Consider the following 15,854-nt stretch of genomic DNA (forward strand, 5'->3'; position numbering starts at 1 on the left):
GAAACCGGCACAATCGACATAATTATCCGACCGGCCATCGATCGAAAAACCCGTCCACTTTCCACCGCGAGACCGGTTCGCTCGTCCGCGCGTGTGACGTCACTGGGGGACGCGCGCTGATTGGCCGCCCGGCGCGGGTCCGTGGGCCCACAGCGGGGCCCGTTCGCTGTGGTGCGTCCAGGGGCTCAGTGACGACGCGCATCTCAGTGTGCTTGCCTCGGTGTTCGCGCTCCATGCGTTTGAGTTCGCGTGTGTTCGACCGGTATCTGTGCCTTTGCGATAGTGTTCGATATTGATTTTGAATTGTGCGGATGGATCGCGTCTGAATCTCGGAGTTTATCGAGCGGGCAGTGGATTACCGCGGCTCAAGTTTGTCGAATTGTAACGCTGTCTTTTTATTTTATTTGAATACCTTTTGGTGAAATGATGAATGGATACATGGATATCTTTCTGGAAATGTACAATTTGAATATCTTTTGGTGAAATGGTGAATGAATACATGGATATCCTCCTGGTAATGTACGAAGTCTAGTGCTCAAGGGAAAAGTGTGCTCACTGTGAGTTTTTGCTCTTACTAATGGGAATTTCCGCCGTGCAGAAAATATCGTTGATGCCTACCCCGTGATATATGTAGACATTTTTGTTTCGAAAAGTCAGATAATATCATTAAGTGTTCGCGGATTGGATATCAATTCAAAAAAAGCGAACGTAAAATGAATGTATCCCTTTACTCACGGCCCAACTAAATGTACATAAGAAATGCACCCTCTAATTGAATCATGGCGTGCGAAAACCGCTAATGTCCATTTTTGCAACTTTCAGTTTTTTCATGTTGATATTACTCCTAAGGATTGATGCAATCATAAAAACGCTGAAAATACTCTTTTTGGGATCGAGACATCATCCCAAAATTGAATGTCAACACTATTTTTATGGTTGCTTGTAAAGTATTGAAAGTGCTGAAAAGTATTTTATCAACCCCAAAAAACTTAAGACTGGAAAATAGACATCAGCGGTTTTCGCACGAAACGATTCTTTGAGCTTGTGCAATCCATTCTGAAAAAATCAATGCCGTGTTCACATCAATAGCGCTGAAGCATTGTTGTGGATTGACGGATGTCTGTATGAGAACTATAATGTGCAGAAATTCGAAAATTGCTAGAAAATGAAGAGAGGATTCCTATCTAAAACGAAATTTATCAGGACTTTTCTCACCTTAATCTAAAATTCTGCCCAAGTCCAAAATCATTTGGACTTTTAGTGAGACCTATAAACTTATTTTTTGGTGTATCATAGCTATTTTATGATCACCAGTTTAACTGAAAGGACTTAAATTTTGACTCGCACCATGGAAGTGTTGCGCCCCATTTGAAACTTGATAAGACTAGAGTTGCATTGTTGAAACGGTCCTTGAAATGTTTTAAAAAATTTAGCGTTTGCTTTCACTAAATTGAGTTTTTTTAGATAAAAATCTCATGCCAAAAGGTCGGACAAAGTTATATTAGTTATCTTTTTATAGTTTTGCATCACTTTGCCTGGAACATATTGACGTTTTTATGGTTTTAGGATAAATCGTCATTGGTCAGCTTTTTTAAATGTCTAATTTGTGACGAGTTTACCTACACGTCAGTTCAGCTAAGAGGATGAGGATTTGCTTCTCCAATATCCTGAAGTGGATCACTCATTTGAAGTAAAATCTCGAGAGGAGATCTCAAATTGGCGCGAATTCCCCTTCGGATTCACCGTTCTATCGTTCTTGTGCAAAAATTTTATCTCACGTACGATTCAAAGCGAACAAATTAAACAAATCGCTCTTTTCCTATAGTATCTGACGAGGAGAGGGTTGTCTCTCCGATGCAATTAGTAACCATTTATAGCGGTGTTCATTACACCTGTTGCGTTAAAAATCTCATTTTCTTGTTGTTGAAACGTCAAGATCAAAATCACTATGTTGCAATTTCGCATCATATCTGACCTACAGTGAAAAGTGCCACTTTCCCTCAAAACTATACCCGTCTTTGGGAATTAGTGATTTTCTTCCCGTCTTTTTCGTGGTATAAAGCGATTCCATTAATATTTTTAATAAAATATTTTTAATGTTTTGTTCTTGAAAATAGTTCGCTATCACATAAAAAAGTCGCCGGTCTGAGGGCGCAAGAAATATTTTTCTCAGCACAGCCATGAAAAAAACTTTCCCGCAAGGAAGGGCTACTTTCTTGTGTCGAGGAATCCGATTTAGCTAAATACGCTGGATCTTGGAATTCGGTTAGCTCATATCATTTTTCGCTAGTCTGCGGGATGATTTTCAAAATTGGTGGACAGCGCTTTAGACAGAGGAGACAAAAGGGATATGGAGGGGTCCTTTTGGTGGCAGCGGGTGGTTGCAATGGACACAGGAGGCACAAGTTAACAGCTGCCCCTCGAGAGACCCTATGGTTAGTCCTTCATTTTCTCCCTTCGTCTATAGGAACTACCCATTTCAACCAATAGGACCGCTGCATACCATGTCATCTTTGTCTATAGCTTTGTCTGTAGATTTCAACAATCAGCCCGCTGCACGTTCCAACCATCAAAACGCGATTCTAGTCCATCATTTTCTACCTTCGTCTATAAGAACCACCCATTTCAACTAATAGGAACGCTACTAGGTACTTTTTAAGTCCTCTTTGCACGCTCCAACCATCAAAACGCGATTCTAGTCCACCATTTTCTCCCTTCACTGGAAAAAAAAGAATCTTAATTTGCCGCCGAGAAGTATTTCTTCTTAAATCAAGAATTTTGCTGGTTAATATAAGCTACTTTTTTGCTTAACCCAAGCATCATTTTTCTTGAATCAAGAAAAAGTCAGCTTAAAGCAAGATAAAGAAAATTCTTGGCGGCAAATTCAAGAATTATCATGCTTGATCCAAGCTACACTGAAAAAAAAACTGCTAAAATCAACACATGAAATAGTGAAAAAAGGTGACAACTCATCAAAATAGATTAAGAACACTGGGTTGATTTTACTAATTTGGTGATTTGTCACCGTATTTTAGCAATTTTTTTTTTTCAGTGTTCGTCTATAGGAACCACCCATTTCAACCAATAAGACCGCTGCATACCATGTCCTCTTTGTCTATAGCTTTGTCTGTAGATTTCAACAATCAGCCCGCTGCACGTTCCAACCATCAAAACGCGATTCTAGTCCATATCATTTTCTCCCTGCGTCCATAGGAACCACCCGTTCCAACCAACGGGATGCCTACGCCTACATACTCCCTATGTCTTCGTCTTTAGCTTTGTCTATCTATTTCAACAATCAAAACGCGATTCTCTGACACCCGCCACCGATGCCACATGCCATCACGAGGAGCTACCTGTTACCCCCTCCCTCCTTGCCACGAATTGCAGCCCTTGTATTTGAGGTTCAATTGCGTAACAGGACGCATTGCGCACGCTTCTGGCCGGCGCGGCGCCGCAGTGAGCGTGCGCAGTCATGGGTGGATCAAACGAGCGAGGAAGCCTAGCATCCAGCGCGGCCGATATGACTTCTTTACATGCTATACATAACAAATTGTGCGCATCCACCGTACAGACTCATTACCCTCCGCTCTTCCTCCTGTCTATCGCCGGCGTCGATGAGTCTGGAGAGAGTCGCTCCTATGAATGGATCTTACGATCGCCGACTCTTGCGACCGCAAGATTCTTATTCATTCCAGGCGCCCAGAATTTTACAACTCCAGAAAATTGAACCCTCAAATGGTGTAATCAATCACCGAGAATGTTCCTTGTGGTTCCAGTGGCGTGGCGTGAATTGCGATGTATCGATTGTTCCACCATTTAAACCAATGGTAAAGAATGGATTATTAAGGTGTTCGCTGCGAACTTCCTGTTTATCGATCCTTTTCTATAGGTTCAAATGGTAGAACAATCGATGTATCGCAAAGCACGCCACGACACTGTGTGGTTCATTAGATAATCAGTGCCGTATAGGTAAAATGGACCGCGTTCAGCAGAAAGGAACCAAGCCACATCAGTTCTTGCCAAACTTCATTGGGCATTATAATTTTTTTACATGGAAACAGTTGTGTATATTTTTGTGCAAACAGGGAATTTTCTGCACAGTACGAAGCAAATGTTCTGAAATTTTCAAAGATATCTGCACAAACGTTCTTTTGTAAAAAAATAAATTGCCCAGTTACATTTGGCAATAGCTGATGTGGCTTGGTCTCTTTCTGCTAAACGCGTTCCATTGCCACGGGAACGAAAGGCTAAAACGATGATCTGTTTTCACGGTTTCTCTTTCATCTGCTCCGATTGGGGTGTTCGCGGCGTAAAATTTTACGAGGATGCCGGTGACTAGATTGGTAGTGCGATGTTTCTCGAAATGCAGCTAAAAGTGACAGAAACTGTTTCCAATTTCCATTGGATAATTTCACGCATTGCTAGACAAGAGTTTTACATACTCTTTCGGGAAGATTTAGAGATGTTGCTTAATGTCATGAAGAAAATTCCCTGAAATTTTTGTGAGGATCAGTTCAACCGTTCTATTGTTATGAAAAATAAATTGTTCGATAAAATGCGGTAAATTGACGTTACTTGGTAACTTTTTGAGGCACACCACCTTGTGCTCATCCTACTTAAAATCAGTATGGTATATTCTGAGGCTTCAAGTGGCTTCTTTCGCCCTTGTGTGATTAAGTATACTACACGTCTTTCTTTAGGTCGAAATTAAGGTATGATGACGCCTATTATTTTGAAGTTGACGCTAGATTACCTCTTGAAGAGGGAAGTGTATCTACAAACGAAGTTCATACGGACGTATTGTTGCCAAACGAAACTATGTGCATTATGACGTGAGCGTTGTTATGCATATATTCTTATGAGTCTCAGAGCTCATTTCTGAATGCACATCGTTCCTTTTGGCAGAAATACGTCCATATGTAAGTTTGCGAGGGAGCAATATTTCCTGTGAAATTTTTATCGGAGTGTTTTTCTCTTGCTTTAGTGGTTAGTGCTTTTCAATTATCTTCCAAATATATGCTGATGGGGTCTGAAAAAGCATCTTATTCTTGCTATCCTCAAGAATTATTACCCCTCTACTGACGAAATAAGGAGGAATTTAGTCAGTTTTTTTTACTCTCCAGGAAAAACTTTCACCCTCGATATGCTGCAGGAATACACGGAGAAAAAAACATCGTGCATGGAACCCGAAATTAAGGTCATATGGATCTCTGAAATTTTCTGATCACGCATGCGAAAACTTGAGGTCGAGCTGCCGAAGTTCGGGTTAGACCTAGAGGCACTTGGGTGTGTACCGGCGTACTTCAGATGTGTGACCCGAACTTCGGCAGCTGGACCTCAAGTTTTCGCATGCGTGATCCGAAAACTTCAGAGATCCATATGACTTCAACCTCGGGTCCCGTACGCACAAAGTTTTTTTCTATGTGAATCACTAAATACAAAAAGGGCACATGTCCAGAAAACCAAATCGTTCAGGAGACACAAAAAACTGTTTATTTCGTGGTAGATATTTTTTGGAAAGTCGTTATGTTTGAAAAAATATCTACCACGAAATAAACAGTTTTTTGTGTCTCCTGAACGATTTGGTTTTCTGGACATGTGCCCTTTTTGTATTCAGTGATGCATGTAGGGACAGCTTTTTTAGTGAACTGAACGAGCTCTGCGTAAACTTGAAGCGGAAAAACATAGATGCATTTACGGGCATGAAACTTTCGGTCTTTCCTGTTGTTCGTCTTCAACTAGACCACTGTCCCTCACCAGCGCCAAAAATAACTATAAGACCTCATACTCAGCCTGAGATTCGGGGCCGGACACGCCTTGTCAGAAACACATCTCGTCGCTCCTCTAACGTAGGGCCGCATCTCAATTTTCACATGAGCCCTGCTCTCTACACAACCCTGCGCTTGCGGAGGCTCATACGGAAACGGAGATAGGCCCTTACGTCAGAGCCGCGACGATGCGTCTGAAGTCTGTCTATGGCGAGACACGCTCTTGAGTTGATTTTCACGACTTCTGCGCATCTTTTCCATGAGCCGGTTCCATTGTGGGCCAGTTTGACGTGGTTCAACACGAACTTGGGTCTCGTTTCGAGGTTCTGGTCCTCGGAAGCTCATAAAAAAGAAATCGGGGCTCATGAAGCTAGGACCCAGCGAAAGAGGGGCGGAGGGAGGGTAGATGATCCAGGAATCAGCGGAGCATTCATTGACGGCCTGGACAGTGGTTACTCGGCCATTTCGGCCACTCTCGGCCACTTGTTTGACCGTGTGGCCGTTTCGTGAATTGTAACCGAGCTTAGTTGTCTTCACATGCGATAGCCGAGAGAGCAGTAAGTGCCAGATTTTCGAAGTCGAGTTTTCCGCAAAATGTGTTTCATTTCTTTTTGATGACATCACTGAAGTAGCTAAAACTGCAAAATTCATCTTAATGGAGAATTTGCATGCAAATTTTTTATTCCTGCATCTGAAAGTGCTTCAAGAGCTGATTTCACAGTATTTTTCTTAATTTTTTTCTGATGTGGGAAATAGTATAAAACTAGATTGAAACTTGAGAAAATGCACCGCAAAGTGATGTTATCTGGCGGCATTTCCCATTTAAACATACGTATTTTAGCAGATTAGATCATTTTGTCATATCTTCCTCCGATAATCGTTCAATTCACGAACCACGCGTACCCTCGTGTTCAGTTCACTCAGTAGTTTCCACTTGAACACGAAATTCATCAAATTTCAGACACCTGCAAATTCTCTATCGTATGAAAACGAGGCATATGAGAAAGCCGTAAATGCGCAAAAATTGACGTAGTTTCAGGCAAAATAGCCGCAAGTGACAGTATTTCTCCAGAGCCGATGAAAACTGTGCTTTCAAGTACTGCCGTCCTCAGCAAAAGCGCTTGTAACTCCCATCAACACTTTGCATTTTTCTTCCGCACATACTTTTTAATTCCGAGAGAACCTGATAACTAAGATGTTTCATTTTGTACATTTTGAATACTCAGTGATACGCAAAAGTTATTTTAGAACTAAGAGGGATAGATGGTCGTTAGTTTTTCGGCAATGAAACATTTTTGATAAAAATTTAAGACAATCTAAAATTTATTTACGGCGTTTTTGCTGAGAACGGCACAGTAAAGTGCCGCCCTCTTCTGCGGAGTTCTAAGCTGAAAATGTGTTTGTTGTGTGTCTAAAACGCAACCGCGAAAGCATGCAGAAGTTAGCGCTTTCGGCTGCCTTGCCTCACACTAGCCCAACATGATAATGAATAATAGCCTTTGTGTGTAATTGAAAAAAAATCGGTCGATCTTTAATCATCCAAGCGATTTCCAAGATTCTTTCGGATGATTAGTGGCAATTTGACAAAAAACGGAGGCTTTTTCCGTGCCCTGGTAAAAATTGGCAGTAGAATCTGTGTTCCAAAATACCATAGACCTACAGCCGGCTGTAAGATTTCCAATAGCTTCTATAGCCGGCTATACAATTTCTTATCGCCTTTTAGAGCCGATGGTGATTAAGCAACAGCCAGGCGATAAAGTGTGTGCTAAACGTTACTAATTACGGATGCTAGGACTTAGTGAGTTTTTGGACTACTGCTCTCTTTTTGGGCAGTAGTATCTTGATTTATTTTGCGAGGAAAGCTCCGAACTTTTGATGGATGCCTGCCATTACTAACATATTAGAGCGCCTTCAGATTCGTATGATACTGTGCAATACCTCTGGTGTGAAATAGTTGCTTCAAGCGCCGTGGCAGGCGGGCAGTCAGCGCAAACACGCATTGGCGCCTACAAACCCAACAGGGATACTTCAAGCGTTGCGCAATGCGTGATGTATATCTGTTAGGTTCCAAAGCACACGAATTTCTACACAATTTCTTATAGCCTTTAATAATCGATGGCGAAAAAGCAACAGCCAGGCGATAAAGTGTAAAGCCCGGCGATAGGAACCATAGCTCGGCTTCATAATTTTTTATCGCTTCGTATAGCCCGGCCGGATTTTGCGGATTTTCTCCGCATTCTATAGCCAGCTATATGATTTTCTGAAGCCTTCTTTAGCCGGCTTTAAGAATTTCTATGGTATTTTGAAACGCAACTCTTATCGCCAATTTTTACCAGGGTGGCGTGGTGAACGTTCAAAATGTCCCATCTCCGGCATTAAGGTGACGAGAGCGCGTTCTTATATGATGACGAGTGATGGGTGTGCTTACTCGTGATATGATTTTACAACCATCGCGTTCTCTCTAAAAAGCACAGACGTAACCTGAAACGCTTTCAAGCCGTTAAACAGACACAAATTGCATGGCATTTGTCGTAGACATCAAATAACTGCCATCAAAGATGCCTAATTGAGCTAGGTACCGTTCCTTAAAGGAGAGTGGGCAAAGAGTCAGGGTCCATCTTTGACACTTCTAAAGTTATTCCCCTTACGAGATTAATTTGGAGAGGAGGGGCGGTAAGGCATTTTCTCCCTCCCCCAAATCGTAGATTATATTATAGTTTCTTTTATTGATAATGCTTTTCAGAGTAAAGGTTTTTTCAAAAAAAAATTCTCGCCAGTAAATTTTTGAAATATTTCCCCTCTCAATTTTCAATTTTGCAGTCGTGGTACCCCAACTTGAGTCGTTGTACCACCGCAGTTAATTGGATCGTATTTTGCAAGAAGGAAGCAACGCGATTACAGTGTTTTAAAAATCGTCCAAAATCTTATTTTCTTTTAAAACTACGCTATAAATGAACGGGATGAAAATCCACACGATTATTTTCCTTTGAAATCGAAATTTTTTCGGTGGAAAGCCAAAACTTATCGCTAATCCAGGAGATTTTTTGAAAAATCACGAAGAAGCAAGATTTTTACAACACTAAATTCGCGCTGGTCCCTTTCCACTGAACGCGGTCCAATTGGAAATGCCCATATCTTCCACGAAATTGAGGTAGTACTACAATTTAAGAGGATAACCCCTCACACTTTCTTCCCCGTGTTCTTCGTTTCTCCTATCTTCGATCTCGTGTCTTTAAAGTTTAAGAGGAGAACAAGCGATAAAACGCACTGATCACCACCTTGTGCTCAAGTTGAGCACGTAAGAAATTAAGTTGTTGAGTCGCGCGCATCGCGCATCTACGCGGCCCGCTCCACATGCTAAGTCCACTCTGTGTCGAGCCAGGTTCATTGGTTTGCTCGCTCGTCAAATTAATTGGGCGTCTTTCTGCCAAACAGAACTACGTGCATTAAGACGAGAGCCCTGAGATCCATAAGAATATATGCGTAACAGGGTTCACATAATAATGCACATAGTTCCGAGAGGCAGAAATACGTCCAACTGGGCTCAAGTAGAGTGCAGCGTTCGTTTGTTTTATTCGCAGTTAAATTAACCTCATGACCCAAATCGGAGCAAAAGATAAAGAGAGCTTTTAATTTAGGTGTGTGGTTCACGAGAACGTTTCGTTTTAAGGTGTGTTAAGCAAAATTTGGGAGCTCCCGCATCAAGAAATGGTCCTTTCGGCCATTGATCATCATGGAATGATGAAATCGATAAAATATAGCAACATTTATGTTATGGATAAAATTCGAAATTCAGGGGAAAAACAGACTAATTCGCCGTTTCTCTCATGAAGGAACGTACCTCCATTTCAATGATGCCAAATTTCCCCGCGCGAATGACACTTTAATCTGGAAAATTTGGAGAATTTCCGATCGAAAATTTCACTGAATTTTCCACCGATCTCATGCACAAATCAGACTAATTTTCAATTAAAATTCCGTAGGTACATTCTTGTGAAATCTTGTTGAATCGATTCTTGAGTCAAGCCCCAGTTGTTTGCGGCAAATACCAACTCTCTAAATTCAATATTTACGGGAGCTTTGACAAATTCGTTTATTGATGTCATCCACCGCGATGGTGACACCCTCGGTTTCTTCCAACTTGCTTTCATTTGGACGTATTTCTATCAAACAGAACTATGTGCAGGTAAGAAATATGGGATGTGCTCTAGAAAGCTGGATAAGAAACAATGTGGTCAGTGGGCGCGATTCCTTTTGAAGAATTGGAAAAGCGGGATTTTAAATTCAGCAAACAGTTCTATGTGCCAACTGAATGCGGGATATATGAGCCGCGGGCATGGCACGAGAGCGTTGTGGACAGGGCTCATGAGTTAATGACCACTACGAGGAGCCCCGACCGAGGAGATCGGCATCCATCTCCGTTGACGTCACCGGCGCTTTATTATTCTCTTTCACTCTTACGGCCAGAGAACTGACGAGCACACCCCATATCTCTCACCTCCGCATAAATCTGTTTGATAGAAATACGTCCATTTGTCAGGGAGACGCACATTTTCACATGTCACTCAACGTGAAGCTCGGATGAAAGCGCAAGGTGGAAGAAACCAAGGGTGTCACTACTGCAAGGGAAGACGTCACAAGGAAACAATTTTTTTGAAGCGCGATATTTCCGTTAATATTGAAGGTAGAGAGTTGCTGTTTGTTCAGATCTTATTAGTTTTAGCTAATCTAATAGAATCGAGCATCAAAACACGATTTTGTGACCAGTGCAACTGAACCACTGGTGGAAATTTGACAAAGAGCGGATGTCTCTTTCAATAAAATTTTCTGCTCAGACGCCTCTGAGTTCATGTTCTCGAAACTTCATTTTTGCACTTATGGCTCTCTTCGCTATGGCGGCAGTATTCCCAGTCCTCGATCCGCGAGGCAGAGAAATTGGTGATGGGGAGCTGAGCCGGTAGTCTTCGCTTGCCAAGTGCCAAGTGCATCGGACACTTGCTGCCCGCGTCGCGGCGCACAGTGGATCGAGTCAATTAGAGAGGTCGCACATGAAATTTTCGACTAAAACTGCACATTCTGGTGTTTATCTCGTCACATTTTACATTTAAAGGGGTGCTTTACGAAGAAAATTTCACGAGGGAACCAATAGAGCCACTTTTAGGACCTCAGAGTTTTGTATAGACGGAGTTATGAGTGTTCGAAGCTTCGAAATTTTGTCCGAGCTTTTTGATTGACTGGATCCACGGCGCGGCGGGCGGAAGGACGGAAGCGGAAACTCTCGGCTCGGTTTTCACACGGCGCTAAGCAGGAGGCAGGAGGGCCCGAGCCTACGCTCCGAGCACTCGAGATGACCGGATGGCTCCGCGCTTGCGCAATGCATTTTCGTGAATTAATTAAAGCCAAGTCTCGCTGGATAAGATAAGGACGCAGAATTAGGAGAATTTTTCGCTAGCTTGTCAGAACTCGGTGTTAGCATCACAGGAGGTTGAGTACTCATGCTTGCACAATTGCACACAAGGAAACAATTTTGACTACTTCACTGGAAAAAAAAACACACACACATTGGATGTAGAGTCCTAACTCTTCGACTATCGCGAGCAGGTAAGGCGTGCTTGCGGGCACCCGATATAGCGCCTTCTACATCTTGGAGATACTTCAAACACTACACCATTTTACACATACGTTCTGACGTGCTAATTGCCTAAACTGCGCCTGCCGGAGTGTGCACCGTATTGTGTAGTGTACACCGAGCACTGTAAGGAAATTTACTCTGATTCACTGTCAATGTAGAATATTTCCTTGAGTCACTCAGATTTCTGAGAGAGTCGCCCTGAGTACTCCTCAGCGACATAGAAATTTCCTTGCTCACGGATGAGCGACATGGATTCGTAAAGGCATGAGTAAGCGTCTGAGTGCATTTCTCCTAAGCAAACCTTCTCGGTCCCAAAAATGTCACTGGAAAATAAAGAAGCTTGGATCTAGAGTCCAGACTCTTAAAAACATCGGCAAGAAAAAATAATCGTGATTCAATCGGATTTTTGCTTAAATCAAAAGGAAATCCGCTCAAATTAAGAGGTATGGTTCTTGATGTAAGCTTAAATCTGATTGAATCCAGAGTATTTTTTCTTGCCGATTTTTTAAGAGTCTGGACTCTTGATCCAATGTGTTTTTTTTTTTTTGTCCAGTGTTGGATAGCATTTAGTAAGAAGGGACCAGCGCGTATACAGTAGTGTTTTCAAATTCGTGCGACTTTCTCTTTCCTTAAAAAATGCTCAATACATGTACACTATTAAAATCAAAACCTTTATTTACCTTAAAAATTAACATTTTTTTGGTAGAAAGCAAAAACGATTTGCTGTTCTGGGAGATTTTGTATATTATTACGAAGGAGAGACATTTTTACAACACTATAATCGCGCTGGTTCCCTTTTGCTAAATGCGATCCACTTATAGCGGGTTATCCAAAAGTCTCACACCACGGCCATAACCTTTGAGATTCTTCCTCCCCACTGAAAGAAAATTGTCTTGAGATATTATTTTGACTTACAACGTCGTTTCTTGTCGACAAAATTTTTTTTGTTTTTGTTGTTAAATCCGCGCGTATGTAACTTAAAGTTAGTTTTTGTGAGTTAAAGAAACGTTTATTTGTTTTCGTTTTTAGAAGTGAAACTTAACGATAGCAAAATGACGCTTTTTAACTAAAAAAAAAAATGATGTTCAGTTGAATCCGCATAGATTTACCAAAAAAAAAATTCAACAAAATTGGTTTTTTGAGTTAAATCCGTGCAGAAGTAGGCGGATTTAAACTTTTCATATCCCTCCGAAACAAAATAACAATACACGCGTTGATGGCCACACCTTCACTTTTTTTCGTAACCACTGTTTACTCGCCAGCTCATTCGGCTATTTCCGGCACCCGACGGAACCACGCTTCTAATCTAGATGAGAATCAGCCTTCTTCCCGCCCCTTGTGAATCTTGAGTTCTTGCAAAGACGCGTGTATGATGCAACGGATTCTTTGTCTTCATTTTGTGTCAGGATTTTGCCACTTCCCAGAATCTTGGTTAGGATTTAAGTAGAAGCATTGCAAATACAGTTTTGATAGCTGCCCCTAGTAGCAATGGCTCTTAAAAGAAGTTCTACAAAAAGTTGTCCAAAAAATGTAAAAAACTTGTAAATTTTCAGAGCTCGTAAAATTTTAAGTAAAAAAACTCTTAAAATACTCGTTTTGGGAAACCCTTTGGGGAATTCTTTTAAGTAAAAAAATGGTGTTATTTTAATCAAAAGAAAACGTAAAATTTACGTAAAAATCAATAACCTTTATCCTCAATTTTTATGGGCTGCAACTGTTCCTTTTATACTTTGCTATTCACCACTTTTTCCCTCGTTTTTGCCCGCAGGAAGCTAAAAAAAATACGTAAAATTTACGTTAAAAATTTACTTAAAGTTTACTTAAAATTTTTCTTCAAATTTATGTAAAAAAGTCCCAAAGAGGGTTTCCTTATACGAATATTTCAAGAATTTTTTTACCTAATGTTCAAGTGGTTTTAAAGTAAATTTTAAGAGATGTCTTAAAGTTTACGAGTTTTTTACAACTTTTCTCAACAGCCACTGCTACTAGGGGCAATTACTCGTAGTTTTCCCTCACGGAAGAACGTTAACTACATTTCAATATTGCCGAATTTCCCCTCGAAAATTGCATTCTTACCGGGAGAGTCTCGGGCTTGGAAGCTAAAAATGTCAATGATATTACTCCTGATGTCATGCAAAAATCGATACAATTTTGGGGAAAATTGGATAGGTATACTCTTATGAAAATGTAATTGTTTTGAGTGAATTTTGTGAACATGGGATTGAGTTACGTTCCTTCCTCCGGGAAACGACGAATTGAACTACATTTTGCAATTTGGAACTATAAATTGAAGCCAGTTTTAAAAACAACGTATGTGCCATTCGTTTCCCTATGCACATATGTGTTTTTCCAGAAGAGCCAGAATTTATAGTTCCAAATTGCAAAATGCAGTCCAACTGGACGTATTTATGCGAAAAGGCGCTAAACGCCATTTCCAAACTTCTCAGTAAAGCAAGTTTGACTAAAACAATTGGCGTTTCCGTACTAATGGACCGATTTTGGTTTACTTTAGCTTGTTTGAAAGCTGAAGAGTTCCTCTAATTACGTACGTTGCCAAAATTAGGAAAAAATGCATATTAAGCGAGATATAGGGGATTTTTGCACGTAGGTCCATTTGATTTAATGCGCTAACCCGGATTCCGAATTAAATCAAAAGGCGCTATCTCCACTTGAATCACTTGATTGACGCGCGCGCGGCGAAGCTTGGTGGAAACTTGGTGAAATTTGGTACCGGGGGGTATTTTTGGACGGGAAACTCGAATTTCGGGTCAAATTTTGAAAATTCAGAAATCCAAGATGGCGGACATGGCCTAAAATGCTATCTCGGCCCCTATCCAGCCGATCTTGGTGAAACTTGGTATCAGAGGGTATTTTCGCATGGGAAACTCGAATTTCGGGTCAAATTTTGAAAATTCAGAAATCCAAGATGGCGGACATGGCCTAAAATGCTATCTCGGCCCCTATCCAGCTGATCTTGGTGAAACTTGGTATCAGGGGGTATTTTCGGACGGGAAACTCGAATTTCGGGTCAAATTTTGAAAATTCAGAAATCCAAGATGGCGGACATGGCCTAAAATGCTATCTCGGCCCCTATCCAGCCGATCTTGGTGAAACTTGGTATCAGGGGGTATTTTCGGACGGGAAATTCGAATTTCGGGTCAAATTTTGAAAATTCAGAAATCGAAGATGGCGGACATGGCCTAAAATGCTATCTCGGCTCCTGTCCAGCCGATCTTGGTGAAACTTGGCATCGGGGAGTATTTTCGGACGGGAAACTCGAATTTCGGGTCAAATTTTGAAAATTCAGAAATCCAAGATGGCGGATGTGGCTTAAAATGATATCTATTTCTTAAACAAACGCACTACACGTCTAGAATGGCCGCCAATGAACCTGCGTAAAGCGCACGGGCCGGGTTGTGAAGGCCGGAGGTGGTGGGAGCCCAAATATACCTACCTAACCTCAATCTGCTTTCCCGCTGCATCTTGCCAATGTGGATGAGATGTGGAAATTTCCACGTTTGTAAACTTTAAATATATGGCACTCTACACGGAGAAAAAAACTCGTACGTGGGACCCGAAGTTTGGGTCATATGGATCTCTGAAGTTTTCGGATTGAGCATCTGAACACTTTAGGTCTAGCTGTCGAGGTTCGGATCACACATCTGAAACTTCAGTTCTTACGTCTGAAGTCTTCAGGTGTGAGAACCGAAGTTTTTCGGTTGTGAGAACCGAAGTTTTCGGATGTGAAAACCGAAGTACTTTAGATGTAAGAACTGAAGTTTCAGATGTGTGATCAAAACCTCAGCAGCTGGACCGAAAGTGTTCAGATGCTCAATCCGAAAACTTCACAGATCCATATGACCTAAACTTCGGGTCCCACGCACGAAGTTTTTTTCTCCGTGTACGTTCACAATACACCGCCTCGTCGAGGTGCGTGGTTTACCTAGCAGCGTCGGATCGTGAATTCCCTTCATGTGCTGATTACCTATGTTAAAATTTTCGTATCTAAATAAAACAGTTTCTGTTGTCATTTTGAGCCCCTCATACCGAACTTCACACAAACGATTCAGGCATTGAGCTATTGTTGAAGGCCACATCCGCCATTTCGGAGTTTAAAATTTTAACAATGAGGTTATTCAGTAATTTTTAATTTATGCATTTTTTTGGAGGATTGAGTACGCACAGTTCGCTGGAATTTTCTCCGATTTTTTGAAACATTATTAACCCACGGAAAACAAGTTCGAAGTTGCGTATTCTGAGCTCCCATTTAAACTCGCGTCTCCGAGCAAGTCAAGATGGGGCCTGACGAACCCCTAGGTGACGATCACGCTTTTGACCACGTAATCCTTCCAGCGCGCTCTTAATACTCATGAATTTCTAAATACTGTTCCGATTCCAATAAAGTACCCAACAGTGATTTTAATGAAAATTAAGTGATTCCTGATGGGTTC

General features: G+C 41.4%; 1 protein-coding gene across 1 annotated transcript in view; it reads left to right on the forward strand.

Moving 5' to 3' along the window:
• The first annotated feature begins 204 nt into the window (after positions 1-204).
• LOC109036869 (proton channel OtopLc) overlaps positions 205-15,854 on the forward strand; it is a 91,780-nt gene continuing 76,130 nt past the window's right edge. The window contains exon 1 of the mRNA XM_019051276.2: positions 205-381. The gene's annotated coding sequence lies outside the window, so the exon portion shown is untranslated. The remainder of the gene's footprint in view (positions 382-15,854) is intronic.

The sequence above is a fragment of the Bemisia tabaci genome, chromosome 9, assembly GCF_918797505.1.
Source record: "Bemisia tabaci chromosome 9, PGI_BMITA_v3".
NCBI classification, from domain to species: Eukaryota; Metazoa; Arthropoda; class Insecta; order Hemiptera; family Aleyrodidae; genus Bemisia; species Bemisia tabaci.